This window comes from Cetorhinus maximus, chromosome 1, assembly GCF_964194155.1.
Source record: "Cetorhinus maximus chromosome 1, sCetMax3.hap1.1, whole genome shotgun sequence".
In the NCBI taxonomy this organism is placed as follows: Eukaryota; Metazoa; Chordata; class Chondrichthyes; order Lamniformes; family Cetorhinidae; genus Cetorhinus; species Cetorhinus maximus.
The window spans coordinates 217,176,222-217,193,563 of NC_135879.1; the positions used below are offsets into that span (position 1 = coordinate 217,176,222).

The 17,342-nt window shown below is 42.4% G+C and overlaps 1 long non-coding RNA gene across 1 annotated transcript in view; it reads right to left on the reverse strand.

Moving 5' to 3' along the window:
* Positions 1–17,342, reverse strand: part of LOC144691704 (uncharacterized) — a 163,272-nt gene that overhangs the window by 97,873 nt on the left and 48,057 nt on the right. Inside the window, exon 2 of the long non-coding RNA XR_013579191.1 lies at positions 15,746–15,916. This is a non-coding gene — a long non-coding RNA (uncharacterized LOC144691704). The remainder of the gene's footprint in view (positions 1–15,745; positions 15,917–17,342) is intronic.

Genomic DNA, 17,342 nt, shown 5'->3' on the forward strand with positions numbered 1-17,342 from the left:
CAAAAGTGGCTGAGTATCTCTGAAATGTTTTGAGTTCAAGAAGGGAGTAGCTTAACTTCAGATTGAAAATGACTAGCCTTAATTCACTGATAGCTGCTCGAAAGGAGAAACCTGCTTTAAGCTTTATCAGCCTAGGCTAGATTTTGACCCAGTTCTTAGTAATGAATGCACAATATGTTAATCAGTCCTTCCATCTGCAATAGCCATGTTAACAACTGAATCCTTTGAATAAAGAAAACTTTTGGTAAAAAGCTGCCAAAAGTTTGGAGTTACGTGAATTCACAAAACCAGACTGAACTGAATCAAATGCAAATAACTTTCTGCACATTTTTTGCGAACATTTGCATTTCTAAACTACTTGTAAAGCTTCAAATGTCTGTACCTATTAAGGAAAAGTCAATAAACAAAATTAGATAAATATGCCAAAATAAATTTACAAGCTTGTTATATTACACTCTTGTCACTCATTAAATGGACTACAGGAAGATTTTAAAATGGAAACACAAGTACTTTTGCCCTTCATTTTTTTGTGGAAATTTACAAGGTATGGCAGGCTTGCTATGTGCTAAAATGCAAAGAATGATATCTGATCCCTCACACCCACCTCAGCAACTATTTACCAGAAACCACCAAATTTCTATGTTTCTCTCTTAAAGGGACCAAAGCATCACCAAAAAGGTATCAGGGATGATTATGTGAACACTGCACTGAAGTATTGGGACCACTGTTCAGGTACTGTATGTGTCCGAGCTCCCCAGAATATATCTTATGATGAAATGTAAGTTCAGTTCTTTTCTAATCTTCTTATTCACCCATTCATTCCCTCTCACAAACATGTGGGCCTATATTACAGCACTGTAGTCTAGCACAGTATAACATAAAGCTGTTTCAAGGGCTGAAGTCAATGGGAATGAAAAGTGGGAGAGGCGTATAGCAGAAAGCTGATCCAATATTACCCATCTTATACATGTCCCCATAGTCAAACCACCCTCCACCCCCACCTATACCTGTAGTCCTTTCTCCTGAAATAACGATGGCGCTGTAGTTTGGCACACGGACAATCCTGTGCTTATGGTCATGCGTGTGTACTTGGATCAATGAACTGGATTTATGCTCCAGCCCCTTCTCTGTTCATGAAAGTGGCAGAATTTGAGGCAGGGAACCTTTAGGGAATCCACACAGATGATAAAAGAAGGAATGTGAGCCAAGTCACTGCCTGCTCTCCTCCAGGTAGTACTGTGAAAGCTTTAACATCCACCCAAGTCAGCAGAACAGTTCGACGGGACCACAGTTTAAAGTGTCATCCAAAACATGGCACTGCCTCAAACACTGCACTGCAATGTCAAATTACACCAGTGAAACCAGTCAAATCCTGAAGTTCTGAAGCAGGGTTCCATCTGAAGTATAAACCTGCCTTCTTCTTTCCCTTTCTCTACCAGATAATGTCCAATGTGCAATTCCAATATTTTCAACCCAGAGCAAGAATGGGTTTCAGCTTTAACTTCAAAAGCCATGATATTGGATAAATTATGATAAAGTCTATGACCACTGCTATGTCAGCTATCCATGCCTTACTCCATTCTTTTATTGTCCTTTATTGATGCAGTTGTTGCTATAAACTTGTAGAAGCTGAAGAGCAGGATGTAAGTTTTATTAAAATAGAATTAAATAACTAATTGTAACATTGAGAGGTGATTAGGGTTTTTCAGAAGCACAAATTGAAATAGGCTAGTATTAGATTGTGCTAATACCTCCCACTGGCAGTGGTCAAAATATGGACCATTCCTCAAGGCAGGGGGATTGAATTTATGTCAATAGCCTTGTGCAAGTTCATTCCAGTCCGAGGAATTAGGAATTGGTGCCCTTATGGAGTTTAGGGCCTCGGCATGAAAGTTTCCATATGCTTGTGTAATGATCCTGAAATCCTGGAACTAAGAATAATATTTTGGACATAATATCGGTACAAATTTATTTTTTGCAGCTAAAGAATGGGAAAGTAGGATAATTGTTTAACTTCCAAATGTTCATTGAACTGACAATCATAGACTACAGCCTTTTGTGAATGTGTGTACTTGGATCAATGAGCTGGATTTATGCTCTGCGCCTGGTGGGCTTGAAGACAAGAGAGCAGGTAAAATTCAGTGGGTGGTCTTCCATCACCTACCCGCCTGCCCTCGACCTGTCTGATATTTTACTGGGGGCGGGGGAGGCATCGGCCCATGTTTAATGGCCACTCAAAGGCCTCATCCTGCCCGGCAGGTATTTTACCCGCAGCAGCGACAGGCCCACCCCATGCGGGAAGTCCAGCAGCTTTAGCTGCGGGGGCTGGTGCTGGACAAGGGAGGGGAAAACCCAAAATTAAAACGGAAAATGCTGTAAATACTCAGCAGGTCTGGCAACACCTGTGGAGAGAGAAACAAAGTTAATGCTTCAAGTCCAATATGACTCTTCTTTGGAGGGGGGAACATTCCTTGCAGATCCCCTGGGCCAATCGAAGGCAACCCTCTGAAGGTCATCTTCCCCTTTAAACCTCTCCCCAACCTCTTGAACCCAACCCCCTAATCCTCACCCTGCCCTCACTTAGACCTCCAACTCTGGACTTCCCTGGACTCCTCAGCATGGTGGGACTGCCTGTAGTCCCAGGAGTGGCCATCGCTCCTGGCTGGAGCTGTAGGACAACAGGGCTGCTGACCATCTGTGTGGCCATCAGCTCTTGAGGCAGCACTTCAGTCAAAACCTCAGGATATCCCATGTGCTTTTCAGTTAACAGAATTGCTTCTGTCTCCATGGCAGAGGATACAAAAAACATAGAAACATAGAAACTAGGAGCAGGAGTAGGCCATTCGGCCCTTTGAGCCTGCTCTGCCATTCATTATGATCATGGCTGATCATCCAACTCAACAGCCTGCTCCCACTTTCTCCCCATATCCTTTGATCCCTTTCACCCCAAGAGCTATATTAACTCCTTCTTGAAAACATACAATGTTTCGGCCTCAACTACTTTCTGTGGTAGCGAATTCCACAGGCTCACCACTCTCTGGGTGAAGAAATTTCTCCTCATCTCAGTCCTAAATGGTCTACCCCGTATCCTCAGACTGTGACCCCTGGTGCTGGACTCCCCCCACCATTGGGGACATCCTTCCTACATCTACCCTGTCTAGTCCTGTTAGAATTTTAGAGGTTTCTTTGAGAACCCCACTCATTCTTCTGTACCCCAGCGAATATAATCCTAACCGATTCAGTCTCTCATCATATGTCAGTCCCACCATCCCAGGAATCAGTCTGGTAAACCTTCCCTGCACTCCCTCAATAGCAAGAACATCCTTCCTCTGATAAGGAGACCAAAAATGCACAAATATTCCAGGTGTGGTCTCACCAAGGCCCTGTACAATTGCAACAAGGCATCCCTGCTCCTGTGCTTGAATCCTCTGGCTATGAAGGCCAACATACCATTTGCCTTCTTTACCGCCTGCTGCACCTGCATGCTTACCTTCAGCGATTGGACACCCAGATCTCGTTATACATTTGCCTTTCTCAATTTATAACCATTCAGATAATAATCTGCCTGCCTGTTTTTGCTACCAAAGTGGATAACCTCACTTTTATCCACATTATACTGCATCTGCCATGCATTTTCCCACTCACTCAGCTTGTCCAAATCACACTGAAGCATCTCTGCATCCTCCTCACATCTCACCCTCCCACCCAGCTTTGTGTCATCTGCAAATTTGGATATATTACATTTAGTTCCCTCATCTAAATCATTAATATATATTGTGAATAGCTGGGGGCCCAGCACCAATCCCTGTGGTACCCCACTAGTTACTGCCTGCCATTTGGAAAAAGACCTGTTTATTCCTGCTCTTTGTTTCCTGCCTGCCAACCAGTTTTCTATCCATCTCAATACACTACCCCCAATCCCATGCGCTTTAATTTCACACGCTAATCTCTTATGTGGGACTTTGTCAAAAGCCTTCTGAAAGTCCAAATAAACCACATCCACTGGCTCCCTCTCATCAACTCTACTAGTTACATTCTTGAAAATTTCCAGTAGATTTGTCAAACATGTTTTCCATTTCCTAAATCCATGCTGACTCTGTCTGACTGCCACTGTTTTCCAAGTGCTCAGCTATTAAATCTTTTATAATGGACTCTAGCATTTTCCCCACATCAGGCTGACTGGTCTATAATCCCCTGTTTTCTCTCTACCTCCCTTTTTAAATAGTGGGGTTACATTAGCTACCCTCCAATCTGTAGGAACTGTTCCAGAGTCTATAGAATCTCGGAAGATGACCACCAATGCATTCATTATTTCTAGGGCCACTTCCTTAAGTACTCTGGGATGTAGATTATCAGGCCCTGGGGATTTATCGGCCTTCAATCCCATCAATTTCCCCAACACCATTTCCCTACTAATACTGATTTCTTTCAGTTCCTCCCTCTCACTAAACCCTGTGTTCCCCAACATTTCTGGTATGTTATTAGTGTCCTCCTTTGTGAAGACAGAACCAAAATATGTATTTAGTTGGTCAGCCAGTTCTTTGTTCCCCGTTATAAATTCCCCTGTTTCTGACTGTACAGGACCTACATTTGTCTGCACCAATCTTTTTCTCTTCACATACCTCTAGAAAGTTTTACAGTCAGTTTTATGCTCCCCGCAATCTTACTCTTGTACTCTATTTTCCCCTTCTTAATCAATCCCTTGGCCCTCCTTTGCTGAATTCTAAAGTTCTCCCAATCCTCAGGCCTGTTGTTTTTTCTGGCCAATTTGTTTGTCTCTTCCTTGGATCTAATACTATCTCTAATCTCCTTTGTAAGCCATGGTTTGGCCACATTTCCTATATTACTTTTGCACCAGGCATGAATATACAATTGTTGCAGTTCATCCATGCGCTCTTTGAACGTTTGCCATTGCCTATCCACCGAAATTCCTTTAAGCAATGTTTCCCAATCCATCATAGCCAACTCGCGCCTCATACCATCATAGTTTCCTTTATTAAGATTCAGAACCCTAGTCTCAGAATCAACTACGTCACTCTCCATCTTGATGAAGAATTCTGTCATATTGTGGTCACTCATCCCCAAGGGGCCTCACACTACTAGATTGCTAATTATTCCTTTCTCATTACACAATACCCAGTCCAGGATGGCCTGTTCTCTCGTTGGCTCCTCAACGTACTGCTCCAGCAAACCATCCCATATACACTCCAGGAATTCCTCCTCTACGGTATTGTTACTAATTTGATTTGCCCAGTCTATATGTAGATTAAAGTCACCCATAATTACAGATGTTCCTTTATTGTATGTGTCTCTAATTTCCTGTTTAATGCTATTCCCAACATCACCACTACAGTTTGGGGGTCTATACACAACCCCCACTAACGTTTTTTGCCCCTTAGCGTTTCTCAGCTCTAACCATACAGATTCCATATCGTCGGAACTAATATCTTTCCTCACTATTGCGTTAATTTCCTCTTTAACCAGCAATGCAACTCCACTGCCTTTTCCTTGTTGTCTGTCTTTCCTAAATACTGAATACCCCTGGATGTTCAGTTCCCATCCCTGGTCACCCTGCAGCCATGTCTCTGTAATCCCGACTATATCATACCTGTTTACATCTATTTGTGTGGTTAATTCATCCACTTTATTGTGAATGCTCCTTGCGTTAAGGCACATAGCCTTAAGGCTTGCCTTTTTAACATTACTTGTCCCGTTCCCACTATTTTTCACTGAGGACCTGTTTGATTCTTGCCCTTGATTTCTCTGCCTATCACTTTTCTTATTCCGCTTTCTGTCTTTTGCTCTTGTCCTTGATTCCCCTTCCTCTGACTCCTTGCATAGGTTCCCATTCCCCCTGCCATTCCAGTAATAGCCATAAACCTTGGAGGAGAGAGGGGATCTTGGTGAAATTGCAATCACTAGGGAAGCCTTACTGAGCAAATTGTTGGAGCAGTGGGCTTTCAAGCATCCGGGTCCTGATGGGCTTCATCCTAGGGCCTTAAAAGGAGTGGCTAATGAGGTGGTAGTTGTATTGGTGTTAATTTTCCAAAATTCGCTAGATTCCAGAAAGTTTCCATCAGACTGGAAAGTAGCAAATATAACCCCTCTGTCATCAGGAAGAGTCAGCATGGTTTTGTGAAAGGGAAATCATGTTTAACCAATTTATTGGAGTTCTTTGAAGGAGTAACATGCACTGGGAGTCTTTAGATGTACTGCACTTGGATTTCCAGAAGGCACTCAAAGGTTATTGTGGAAAATAAAAGCTCATGGTGTAGGGGGTAACATATTAGCATGGATAGAAGATTGGCTGGCAGGGAGAAAACAGAAAGTATGTATAAATGGGTCATTTTCTGATTGGCAGGATGTAACGATCAGAGTCCCGCAGGGGTCTGTGTTGGGGCCTCAACTTTTTACAACTTATATCAATGACTTAGATGTGGGATTGCAGAGGCATGGTAGCAAAATTTGCAGATAACACAAAGATACATGACAGAGTATGTTGTGAAGAGAACATAAGGAGGTTGCAGATGGATATAGATAGGCTGAGAGAGTGGGAAATAATCTGGCAGATGGAGTATAATGTGGGAAAATGTAAGTTGTTCACTTTGGCAGTTTTATGTTTTTGGTTGTCAGGTTCGCATTGTTCAGCGAACACTAGCTGTACCCTTGATATCAACACATTAGCTGGTGTTTGAAACAATACAGGCACAGAGACCGATTAACTGAACAAACACTGGTAGTTTATTGGAACTAAGAACAAAGCACTAACACCATGTGTGCTTCTTCAATCACTTCCAGCTCTAGGCACATACATTTACCGAAGTAGGCCACGCCGTGTAACGATTGGTCAATACAGTCATATGGTCAATTAATCACATTCTCTTAAAGGTATATCAGCACTCCACTTTACCACGGGCAAGAAGAATAAAAATGCAGGGTATTACTTAAATGGAGAATGACTGCAGAAGCCTGAGGTGCAGAGGGATCTAGGTATTCTTGCGCATGAGTCACAAAAGGTTAGTATGCAGGCACAGCATGTAATTAAGAAGGCTAATGGAATGCTATCTTTCATTACAAGAGGAATTGAACATAAAAGTAAGGACATTATGCTTCAGTTGTGCAGGGCATTGGTGAGACCGCATTTCCAATACTGTGTGGATTTTAGGTCTCCTTATTTAACAAAGCATGTTAATGCATCAGAGGTGGTTCAGGGGATGAGTGGGTTGTCTTATGAGGATAGGTTGGACAGACTGGGCTTGTTTCCACTGGAGTTTAGAAGAGTGAGGGGTGACTTGATTGAAGTATATAAGATCCTGAATGGTATTAACAAGGTGGACTTGGAAAGGATGTTTCCTCTTGTGGGTGAGTCCAGGACTAGGAGGCACTGTTTTACAATTAGGGGTCACCCTTTTAGGACAGAGATGAGGAGAATTTTTTTTCTCTCAGAGGGTTGTGCAACTTTCGAACTCTGCCTCAGAAGGCAGTGGAGGCGGGGTCATTGAATACCTTTAAGACAGAGGTAGGTAGGTTCCTGTTAGGCAAGGGGATTAAAGGTTATCGGGGTAGATGGGAATGTGGAATCTGAAACACAAACAGATCAGCCATGACCTTATTGAATGCTGGAGCAGGCTCGACAGGCCAAATGGCCTACTTCTGCTCCTATTTTGTATGTTATCATGTTCATGTGTAAACTGCTCTTTGAAGTATAGTCACTGTTGTAATATAGAAAATGGGGCAGCCAATTGCACACAGCCAACTCCCACAAGCTGCAATGCGATAATGACCATACAATATATTTTAGTGATGTTGATTGAAGAATAAGCATTGGCCAGGGACAACTGGAACAACTACCCTGTTCTTCTTCTGGCCATTCAGTCCACTGTGTCTGAGTTGGCTTTCTGAAAGAGCTTTTCACTTAGTTCCATTCTACTGCTCATTCCCATAGCCCTGCAATATTTTTCTTTTCAAGTATATACTCAATTCCCCTTTGAAAGTTACTATTGAATCTGCTTCCACCACCCTTTCATGCAGTGCATTCTCAATTATAACAAATCACAGCATTAAAAAAATATGGTCTTCTCCTCTCTGGTTCTTTTTATCAGTTATCTTCAATCTATGTCCTGTGCTTACTAACCCTCTTGCCAGTGGAAGCAGTTCCTCCTTATTTATCTTATCAAAGCCCCTCCTAACTTTGAATACCTCTATTAAATCTCCCCTTAACCTTCTTTGCTCTAAGATGTACAATCCCAGCTTCTGTAGTGTCACCATAACCAAAGTCCCTCACTCCTTGATACCATTCTGGAAAATTTCTCCAAGGACTTGACATCCTTACTGAAATGTGGTATCCAGAATTGAATACTATTTCTCATTGCAGATATTTGTGAAAGACACAGAAACAGCCGCCAGAGGTAGTTTGGAAAGATGAATAGCTACAAAGGTCTTTTGTGGAATCAGCCACTGAGGGTTGCAGCACCATGGACAATATGGCACTCAGGCTGTTAGGAGCATAGCAACATAGGAACAGGAATAAGCTATTTAGCCCCTTGAGCCTGTTCCACTATTCAGTGAGATTATGGGTCATCTGTGCCCTCACTTCAAGTACCCGCCTTTGCTCCATATCCCTTAAGTAACTTTGGATGTTCTGCCAGTCTGACAATTAGAGGATTCACTAAAAGTCTGATCTATGACATCCTCAGCTGTGTGGGGCTGAATATATAATAGAGTGTGGCTTTGACGAGTGATTCAGTTTGCTTTATCAACTCTGCCCAACCAACATTCACACTCTGATGCACAGGTACAATATAACTGAGTAGCTGGTTGTACCTGGTCTGCATATTATCCAACCATTTTAGGCTCTCTTCCTGCTTCTGTTTAGACACATGAACTAGATAATGTAGTCTCAGCACAGTGTTGTTGGGACTACTGTTTCTCGGGCACTGCATACACCTGCAGTGCTGTGAGATGACCTCATGTTATCATACAAAACCAGCTGATTTATATGGTATTGTGCTCCTCTCGCCACACAGCTCTTGAAGCACATGGAGTGCATCAGGACCTTCTGACTCCAACAACTCTTAGCAGGCAGCTGATCACCCTTAAACCTGTCCTGCTACTGAGGGGAAGAAACAGCATGGCTCTTCTACAAAATGCAGTTTGGAGGTCCTGCTCCAGGAGGTCAGCAGAGAAAACAGGTTTATCTTTTGGAAGTGAAGGGCGTTCTTTGGTATAGAGCAAAGCCAGAATAGGCTGGATAAAGATGGCTCACCTTTCCACTCATCCTTGGACATGTGAGGAAGAAATTTTTTGACTTCAAGTGGGTTACTGAGATAAGTATGCATCAATCTTGCCTTGTAGATTTGGTGGACCACTACAGTGAGAGAATGAATAGGGCTCCAGCAATTATTGGCTTGCTTCCTAAATGAACAGGCATATCCATGTTTTAGCAAGTTACTTTGAATTGCTACCACAGCACTGGATTTTTCCTGTGGCCCATTAACCATGGCAAGAAATGAACATTTAACCAAGGGTAGCTAGATGTTCACAGACTCAGATAAGATCATTGATGGACTGCCAAGGCAGTCTGGGTATTGCACTGCTATGATCTGGAACAACCCTGTGCTGAGACTACATTATCTAGTTCATATGTCTAAACAGAAGCAGGAGGAGAGCCTAAAATGGTAGATAATGTGCAGAGCAGGTACAACCAGCTACTCAGTTATATTGTACCTGTGCATGATAGAGCAGTGGAAGCAGATTCAATAGCAACTTCCAAAATGGAAATGGACAAATACTTAAAAAGGATAAAATTACCAGACCATAAAAGAACAAAAAGGTTCACATTTATGTAGTGCCTTTCACAACTATAGAATGTCCCAAAGTGCGTTATAACTGATCAAGGGAAGATGATGGTGTAGTGGTAATGTCACTAGTAATGCAGGGGTCCAGAATAATGCTCTGGCAATGTGGGTTCAAATCCCACCACAGTAGCTGCTTGAATTTAAATTCAATTAATAAAATCTGGAATTGAAAGCTAAAGTAATGGTGACTATGAAACTATTATCAGTTGTTGTGAAAACCCATCTGGTTCACTAATGCGCTTTAGGGAAGGAAATCTGCTATGCTTACCTAGTCTGGCTTACATGTGACTCCAGACCCACAGCAGTGTGGGTGTCTCTTAACTGCTCTCTAAAATGGCCTAGCAAGCCACTTAGTTAAAAGCCAACTAGGGATGAACAACAATGCTGGTCACATCTCATGAATGAATAAAATAGTAAGTATTTTTGAAGTGTAGTAATTATTGTAATCTAGGTGGCTGCCAATTTATACACAGCAAGCTCCCACAAACAGCAAAGCGATAACTAGATGATCTGTTTTTGTGACGTTGATTGAGGAGACACTGGAAATAACTCTTGCACTTCTTTAAATAGTACCATGGTGTTGTAGTGTGGCCTTGTATTTGTAATAGAGTTGATCTGCAGACAACTTTCTAAGTGGAAACATTAGGTGTATATATAATACAGCCAGCAGCAACGACACATATGTATTCAATTCCATCTCTATCCCTACACTGACTGTGGAGGCACTGCTAATGCATTGGTTTACACAGATCGTGTGATCTTACATTACAGGACTATCCTTAAAGGTACAGTCCAACATTTAACAAAACCATAATTACTATATTCATGCCCTTTTAACTTTGCTCTACATATTGTATTTACAAGTATATTTATCTGATGATATTATAATATTTACACAGGTTATGCAATGTACAAGTTCAGTCGTTCAGGTGGTTTCCTGGTTTGCGTGGAATGTTGTAGCTCCACAACTTCAAATTATTTTTCAGGAACCACATTCTCTGAAACTGCATGAACATCCGGTACCTCAGTGGGAACTTGCAGTTCAGTGTCTTCCACTCTGATAGAGACACCAGACACGTCAGTCTTTGGTTGAGCATCTTCAACAGGAAGCACTGGTTCAGTACAAAAACAGAATTACCTGGAAAAACTCAGCAGGTCTGGCAGCATCGGCGGAGAAGAAAAGAGTTGACGTATCGAGTCCTCATGACCCTTCAGCAGAACTGAGTAAAGTTAGGAGAGGGATGAAATATAAGCTGGTTTAAGGTGGGGGGGTTCAGTAATGGTTACAGGTGGAACCATATCTTGTTGTAGTATCTCTCTTCTTCTTAGATGGTCCACATGCTTACGGGTGATCCAGCCTTCCGCTTCCACGTGATATGATAGTTGTCCAGTGTCCAGTCAGCGAACTTACTTTACCAGGTAACCACTTTGGTCCTCCACCGAAATTCTTTACATATACTGCTTCTCCAAAAGTAAATTGTCTCTCACGACTATGCAAGTCACGCATAGCTTTTTTGGTTCCCCTGACTCTTCTCCACCTTCCCCTCTGTCTAGTGTGGCTGAGTTGTACTATTAATCACAAAGTTGAACAGCAGACACTTCTTGAGTGGAAACATTAAGTTTAATTACAATATGCTCAGCACCAACAACACATGTGCTTTCAACTCCAACTCTAATTCTACACTGACTCCTGTTGGTTACTACAGATCATGTGACCTTCCTTAACAAGTATCATTCTTAAAGGTACATTGCACACTAAATAAAACCATAATTACTACACCCTCCAAATTTGGAAATATTCGGCTCAGTCTTGTCCTAAGATTACGTCTCATCAGCAATTCTGCAGGTGTTGCTCCTTCCGTCGTGTGGGGGCGGATCCTGTAGTGAAAAAGAAAGTGTGCAAGCTTGGTCTCCAACGAATCCCCTGTTCACTTCTTCATGCCTGTCCACAGCATCTAGAGTTCTTTCCAGAGAAGGCCTTGGAAGTAATTTGTACCCCTTTGATTTTATCTTCAGCATCATCTCCCTGCACACCAGTGTGAGGGACTAGAATAGTATCAAAGTAGACACAGTTCAATAATTTGTTTATTGCTCCTCCGAGTGTTTATAGGTGCTACCAGCCACCATTTTATTGTCTTTTCGGAACCTTCTTCCTTTTTGTCTTCTTCTTTCTACCACAGAGTTTAGTCTCGTCCTTCATTTTGATTTCACAGTTGGCCAGACTTCTCTCAGGTGAAATCTCAACTTGTCTTAGTTCAGGAGCCAAGTCTCCCTAAACTTCATTACCTACTCGCCTCTTGGAAAGGTCTCCGATTTTTGTTTTCAAAGCCTCTTTGGTTTCATTTAGTTGATTCTTCAGCTCTTCTGTCTCTTTTTTGTATTTGTTGGCTGCCTCCTGGAAACTTGAACATTGATGCGTCTTCTCTGCCAACTGGTTCCCCAGTTTGTTCAGAGAAGTGCTGAATTCTTTCTGTTTCTCTTCGTACTGACCTGAGGGAATCTTGTCGTGTGTGAAGGTCTGTCCGTAGGCGTTCCTTTTCCTTGCAAAGGTTACTCACTTCCTCTGTCATTCAGCATGTTTTTGTTTGAGATAGACTGCTTTACTTCAAGTTGTTGAGTCCTTACACATTCCTTTTTTATCCTGTTGTGGTTCTTGGACTCTCCAGGCTCTTTCTTTTAAAATCTCACTGGCCAATCAAGGTTGATTTCCCTTGACCAGTTTCGCCCTAGAAGGCTTGGGCCTCTGCCTCTTATTACCATCACTGGTAGCTGTGCCGATTGGCTTCTATAAAGGACTGTTACCTTTTACTTGGATTTCTTTGCCTGTGAATGTTTTGAACTTGGCAGGTGTTTGTTCCAAATTTAATTGATGTTCACCTTCATTTGAATATCTGAAAGTGTGTTCTCTAATTACAGTACTGGAAGCTCCCACATCTACTTCCATTTTTAATGGCTTATCATTCAGTTGTACTGTAACAAATGTTGGCTCTGTCTTCCCAACTGTCATGTTAAACAATGAATAAATGTCTGAATTTGTTGTTTCAGCCTCTTCTACGCTGTAGATTTCATTGGGCTTCTTCTGGTGCCTGCAAGCCTGTTTAAATCTCTCTTTGTGCTGTCTCATTATGTGTCTACTTCTGTGACAGAAGTAACATTCTACTTTTTTAAACTGCCAATCACTAAAAGACTGATTGTTTCCACATCGATTGAAGTTGTTCTTCAATTTAACTGCTAAAACATTTCTTCTTATTTTCCGGTTAGCAGGACTGTTTCCCACTTTGCGGCGGAGTCTCGCTTTTCCACGCCACTTTTGGCTAAATGTCCCTGCCCGATTTGGAATACTGAGCTATTTTGCATCTCTTATAATGCTTGCAAATCTCTTACATTGCTTTCCATGACCAGAGCTATTTCTAACGCTTTCTTAAAATCCAGATTCACTTCAGCCAGAAATCTACTCTGAATAGTTTCTTCCTTCACACCATACACTAAACAATCTTTGAGCATGTCGTTCAGCCTCACCAAACTCGCAATGTTCCGGTAATTGCTTCAGATTAACCACGTAGCAAGCAATTGTCTCACCCGGTTCTCTAATTTGAACCTCTGCATTGTGACTGAGGGCTTGTGTTGAAAATGTCCTTTCACGAGGTCCACCAATTCTCTGAAGTTCTTCGAATCTGTGCACTGGGTGCCGTCAAACTTTGAATCAAACTGTAGGATTTGCTCCCACAAGTATTCAAGAGAATCGTTCGCCTCTTCTCTTTCCCCATGATTTTGTTCACTTGAAAAAAGAACATGAGGTTTTCTATATACTGAGACCCATCATCTGTGCCATTTTGGGTGAATCTTCTGTTATTTTAAAATGATGTTGATACTCACAATCGCTGGATGAGGTACAGAACTGATTCAATTTATCTTGATTTATCCTCATCGCCAGTTTGTTACAGTGTGGCCTTGTCGCCTATTAGTAATAGAGTTGATCTACAGACAACTTTCCAAGTGGAAATATTAGGTTTATTTACAATACAGCCAGCAGCAACTACACGCGTGTATTCAACTCCATCTCTATCTTTACACTGACTGTGGAGGTAGTCCACGCTGCTAACACATTGGTTCACACAAATCATGTGATCTTACATCACAGGACCAATCTTAAAGGTACAGTCCAACATTTAACAAAACAATAATTCCTACACATGGGATCATCGATCTGAGAGAGCAGGCAGGACCTTGGTTTAACGTTTCATCCAAAAAATGGCAACTCCGACAACGCCACACTCCCTCAGTTACTGCACTGGGGTGTCAGCCTTGATTGTTGTATTCAAGTCCTGGTGTGTGACTTAAACCCACAAATTCTGAGTTAAAGTTGAGACTGTTCTTTTTTGTTCTGTCATGGGATGTGGGCATCACTGGTAAGGCCAATATTTATTGCCCATCCCTATTTTCCCTTGAAATGAGTGACTTGCTAGGCCATTTCAGATGGTAGCTATGAGTTGACCACCTATGGCACAGTGGTATTGTCAATGGGCTAGTATTCTAAAGACCCAGGTTAATGCTATGGTGGACCTGGATCACACCACAGCAAATAGTGAAATTTGAATTTTAAAAAAATCTGCAATTAAAAGCCTGATGATGATCATGAAACCATTGCTAATTGGTGCAATGTGCTTCGGGGAAGCAAATTTGCTGTCCTTACCTTACTTGGTTTGGCCTACATACGACTTCAGATCCACAACAATGTGGTTGACTCTGAACAAGGGCAATTAGGGCTGGGCAATGAATGCTGGCCTAGGTAGTGATGCCCATATCCCCTGAATGGATAAAAAAAAATTGCTGTGGATCTGGAGTCACATGTAGGTCAGACCAGGTAAGGACGTCAGATTTCCTTCCCTAGAGGACATTAGTGAACCAGATGTGTTTTTAAGACAATCGATGACAGCTTCATGGACACCATTACCAAGATTAACTTTTAATTCCAGATTTATTAAATTGAAATTAAATGCCAGCAGCTGCCATCTGGAATTTGAACCCATGCCCCCAGATCATTAGCCTGGGCATCTGGATTACTAGTCCAGTGATACTACCACGATGCCACTGTGTCCGCTAACTGATCCACAGCTTTCATCACTGAATAGAAGACCAGGGGGGAGTGGGACCAATTTCAAAGTGTTGGCATAAATGTAACAAGATGAGTGGCCTCATCCTGTGCTTCCTCCCCTGCTGCCCCCATGGCTCGAACAAAATTCTTAGAGATTGTTGTGTCGCTGTAAATCCAGCTCCCTAATGCCTGAAACAACTGGTAAACTGTCAGTTAAATTATTGAAGCTTTTAATGAGATATGTTTGCGATCCTTACTGAGCAGCATTACTCATTTGCTCAACGTGATTTTGCAAGAGTTTCTTACAAAAGAATAATTGTATTCATTGACTATCTTCAAAACATGAATGCTCCTGTACAGATAGAAGCATTGTAATGAGGATTATCCACGGTGATGCTGACATTAAAACTGAATCCATGCCAACTGTTGTACCTATAAAATGAAGTGTATTACATGCAACAAGGCAAAAACTTTCCGCAAAATAATTTGGGGCGACGTCCAAAGGCATCTTCATTATTAATCTCCATTGCATCCGTTTAGCTCAGGTTTTGGCACCAAAGCAAGTAGCAGAACAGTGATTCTATTGAAAGACTTGGAACATTTTAGGTGTTTGTTGAAAAACAAATGCCAGGTTTCTGGATGAGTATAAACGTCCTTTAACTGGTTAAATGTCAATGCTGCATATGTTGATACAGACTTTCTACATCAGGCATCATAAAAAGATTTGGAGCTCTGGAGGCAATTGTGGATTTCAATGGACGGAGCATTGATTTTGGTTAGATATCGGTCTCACCTGTTTTCTACCTTACTGAAGCGGTTACATTCCAGGGGACATGGGCGTTTTATTCCCCCGCTCACTGTACATTCTTCCAGCAGTTTGGTGGGTGGGGTGGTGTTCGGCACGTTCCCGGGATTCCCAGAGAATTCCACCATGGCATCACTGTTGGTCCGTTGGGATTTCCGTCTGTGGAAATCAAGCACATGTCAAATTGTGGGCCTAAAGCTGCAAAGGTGAATGACAATCTATCCGGAGTGATTGTTGGGCCAAGGCGGTCATACAAAACCCTCTGAAATCGTTCAAAGGTTTCTGGTCTCTTTGCCTTCAGTCCCATCTGGGCCTTGGGTGCTGCCTTATACAGTGGCAAGGCATGGCTACCAAGTCTGTCCCCTCAGTGGGGCAGACACCCGTGCTGCTACAAGAGTGAAGGCCGCCCTGATTATGTGGGGTTGGGTCATCAACAGGTGAGAGCAGCAGGCAGCAGGCCTGTCCCACCACACTTCTTGCAGCCCTTACAGTTTAACGGGATTTCTGCCAAGGTGATGTTACAAACTGCAATAATGCAGTTTCTACTTATGGAATTATGGTCATAAGAGAATGCCTGAAGTCCTGTTTATACCCTGCATGAACTTAAAAAAAATCAATTCCCATTGTGTCATCTGCTGAGGATGTAGAACCATAGAAAAGTTATGGCGCCAGAAGAGGCCATTCAGCCCATCATGTCTGCGCCGGCCATAAAAAAAGGAAAAAAAACTAGTCGCCCATTTTTAATCCCACTTTCCAGCACCTGGTCCATGGCCTTGCAGGTGACAGCACCTCAGATGCAGGTCCAGGTACCTTTTAAATGAGTTGAGCATTTCAGCCTCAACCACCAAATTAGGCAGTGAATTCCAAACACCCACCAGCCCCTGGGTGAAAAGAAACTTTCCACATGTCCCCTCTAATCCTCCTACCAATCACCTTAAATCTATGCTCCCTGGTAAATGACCCCCCACTAGGGGAAACATGTCTTTCCTGTCTACCCTATCTCGGCCTCTCATAATTTTGTACACCTCAATTAGGTCACCCCTTAGCCTCCTCTGTTCTAAGGAACACCACCCCAGCCAATCCAATCTTTCTTCATAGCTGCAATTTTCAAGGCTAGGCAACATTCTTGTAAATCTCCTCTGTACTCTCTCCAGAGCAATTTTATTCTTCCTGTAATGTGGTGACCAGCACTGTACACAAAATTCCAGCTGTGACCTAACCAGCATTTTATACAGTTCCAACATTACATCCCTGTTTTTGTACTCAATACCTTTCCCAATAAAGGAAAGCATTCCATATGCTTTCTTTACCACCTTATTCACCTGTCCTGCCACCTTCAGGGACCTGTGGGCATACAAGGTGTCTCACTCCCTCAACTCTTCTCAATATCCTCCTATTTATTGAGTATTCCTATGTTTTGTTTGCCCACTCCAAGTGCATTACCTCACACTTCTCAGGATTGAATCCCATTTGCCACTTCTCTGCCCACTCAACCAAACCATTGATATAATTCTGGAGACAACAGCTATCCTCTTCACTATCAACTACACGGTCAATTTTTGTGCCATCTGCAAATTTCCCAATC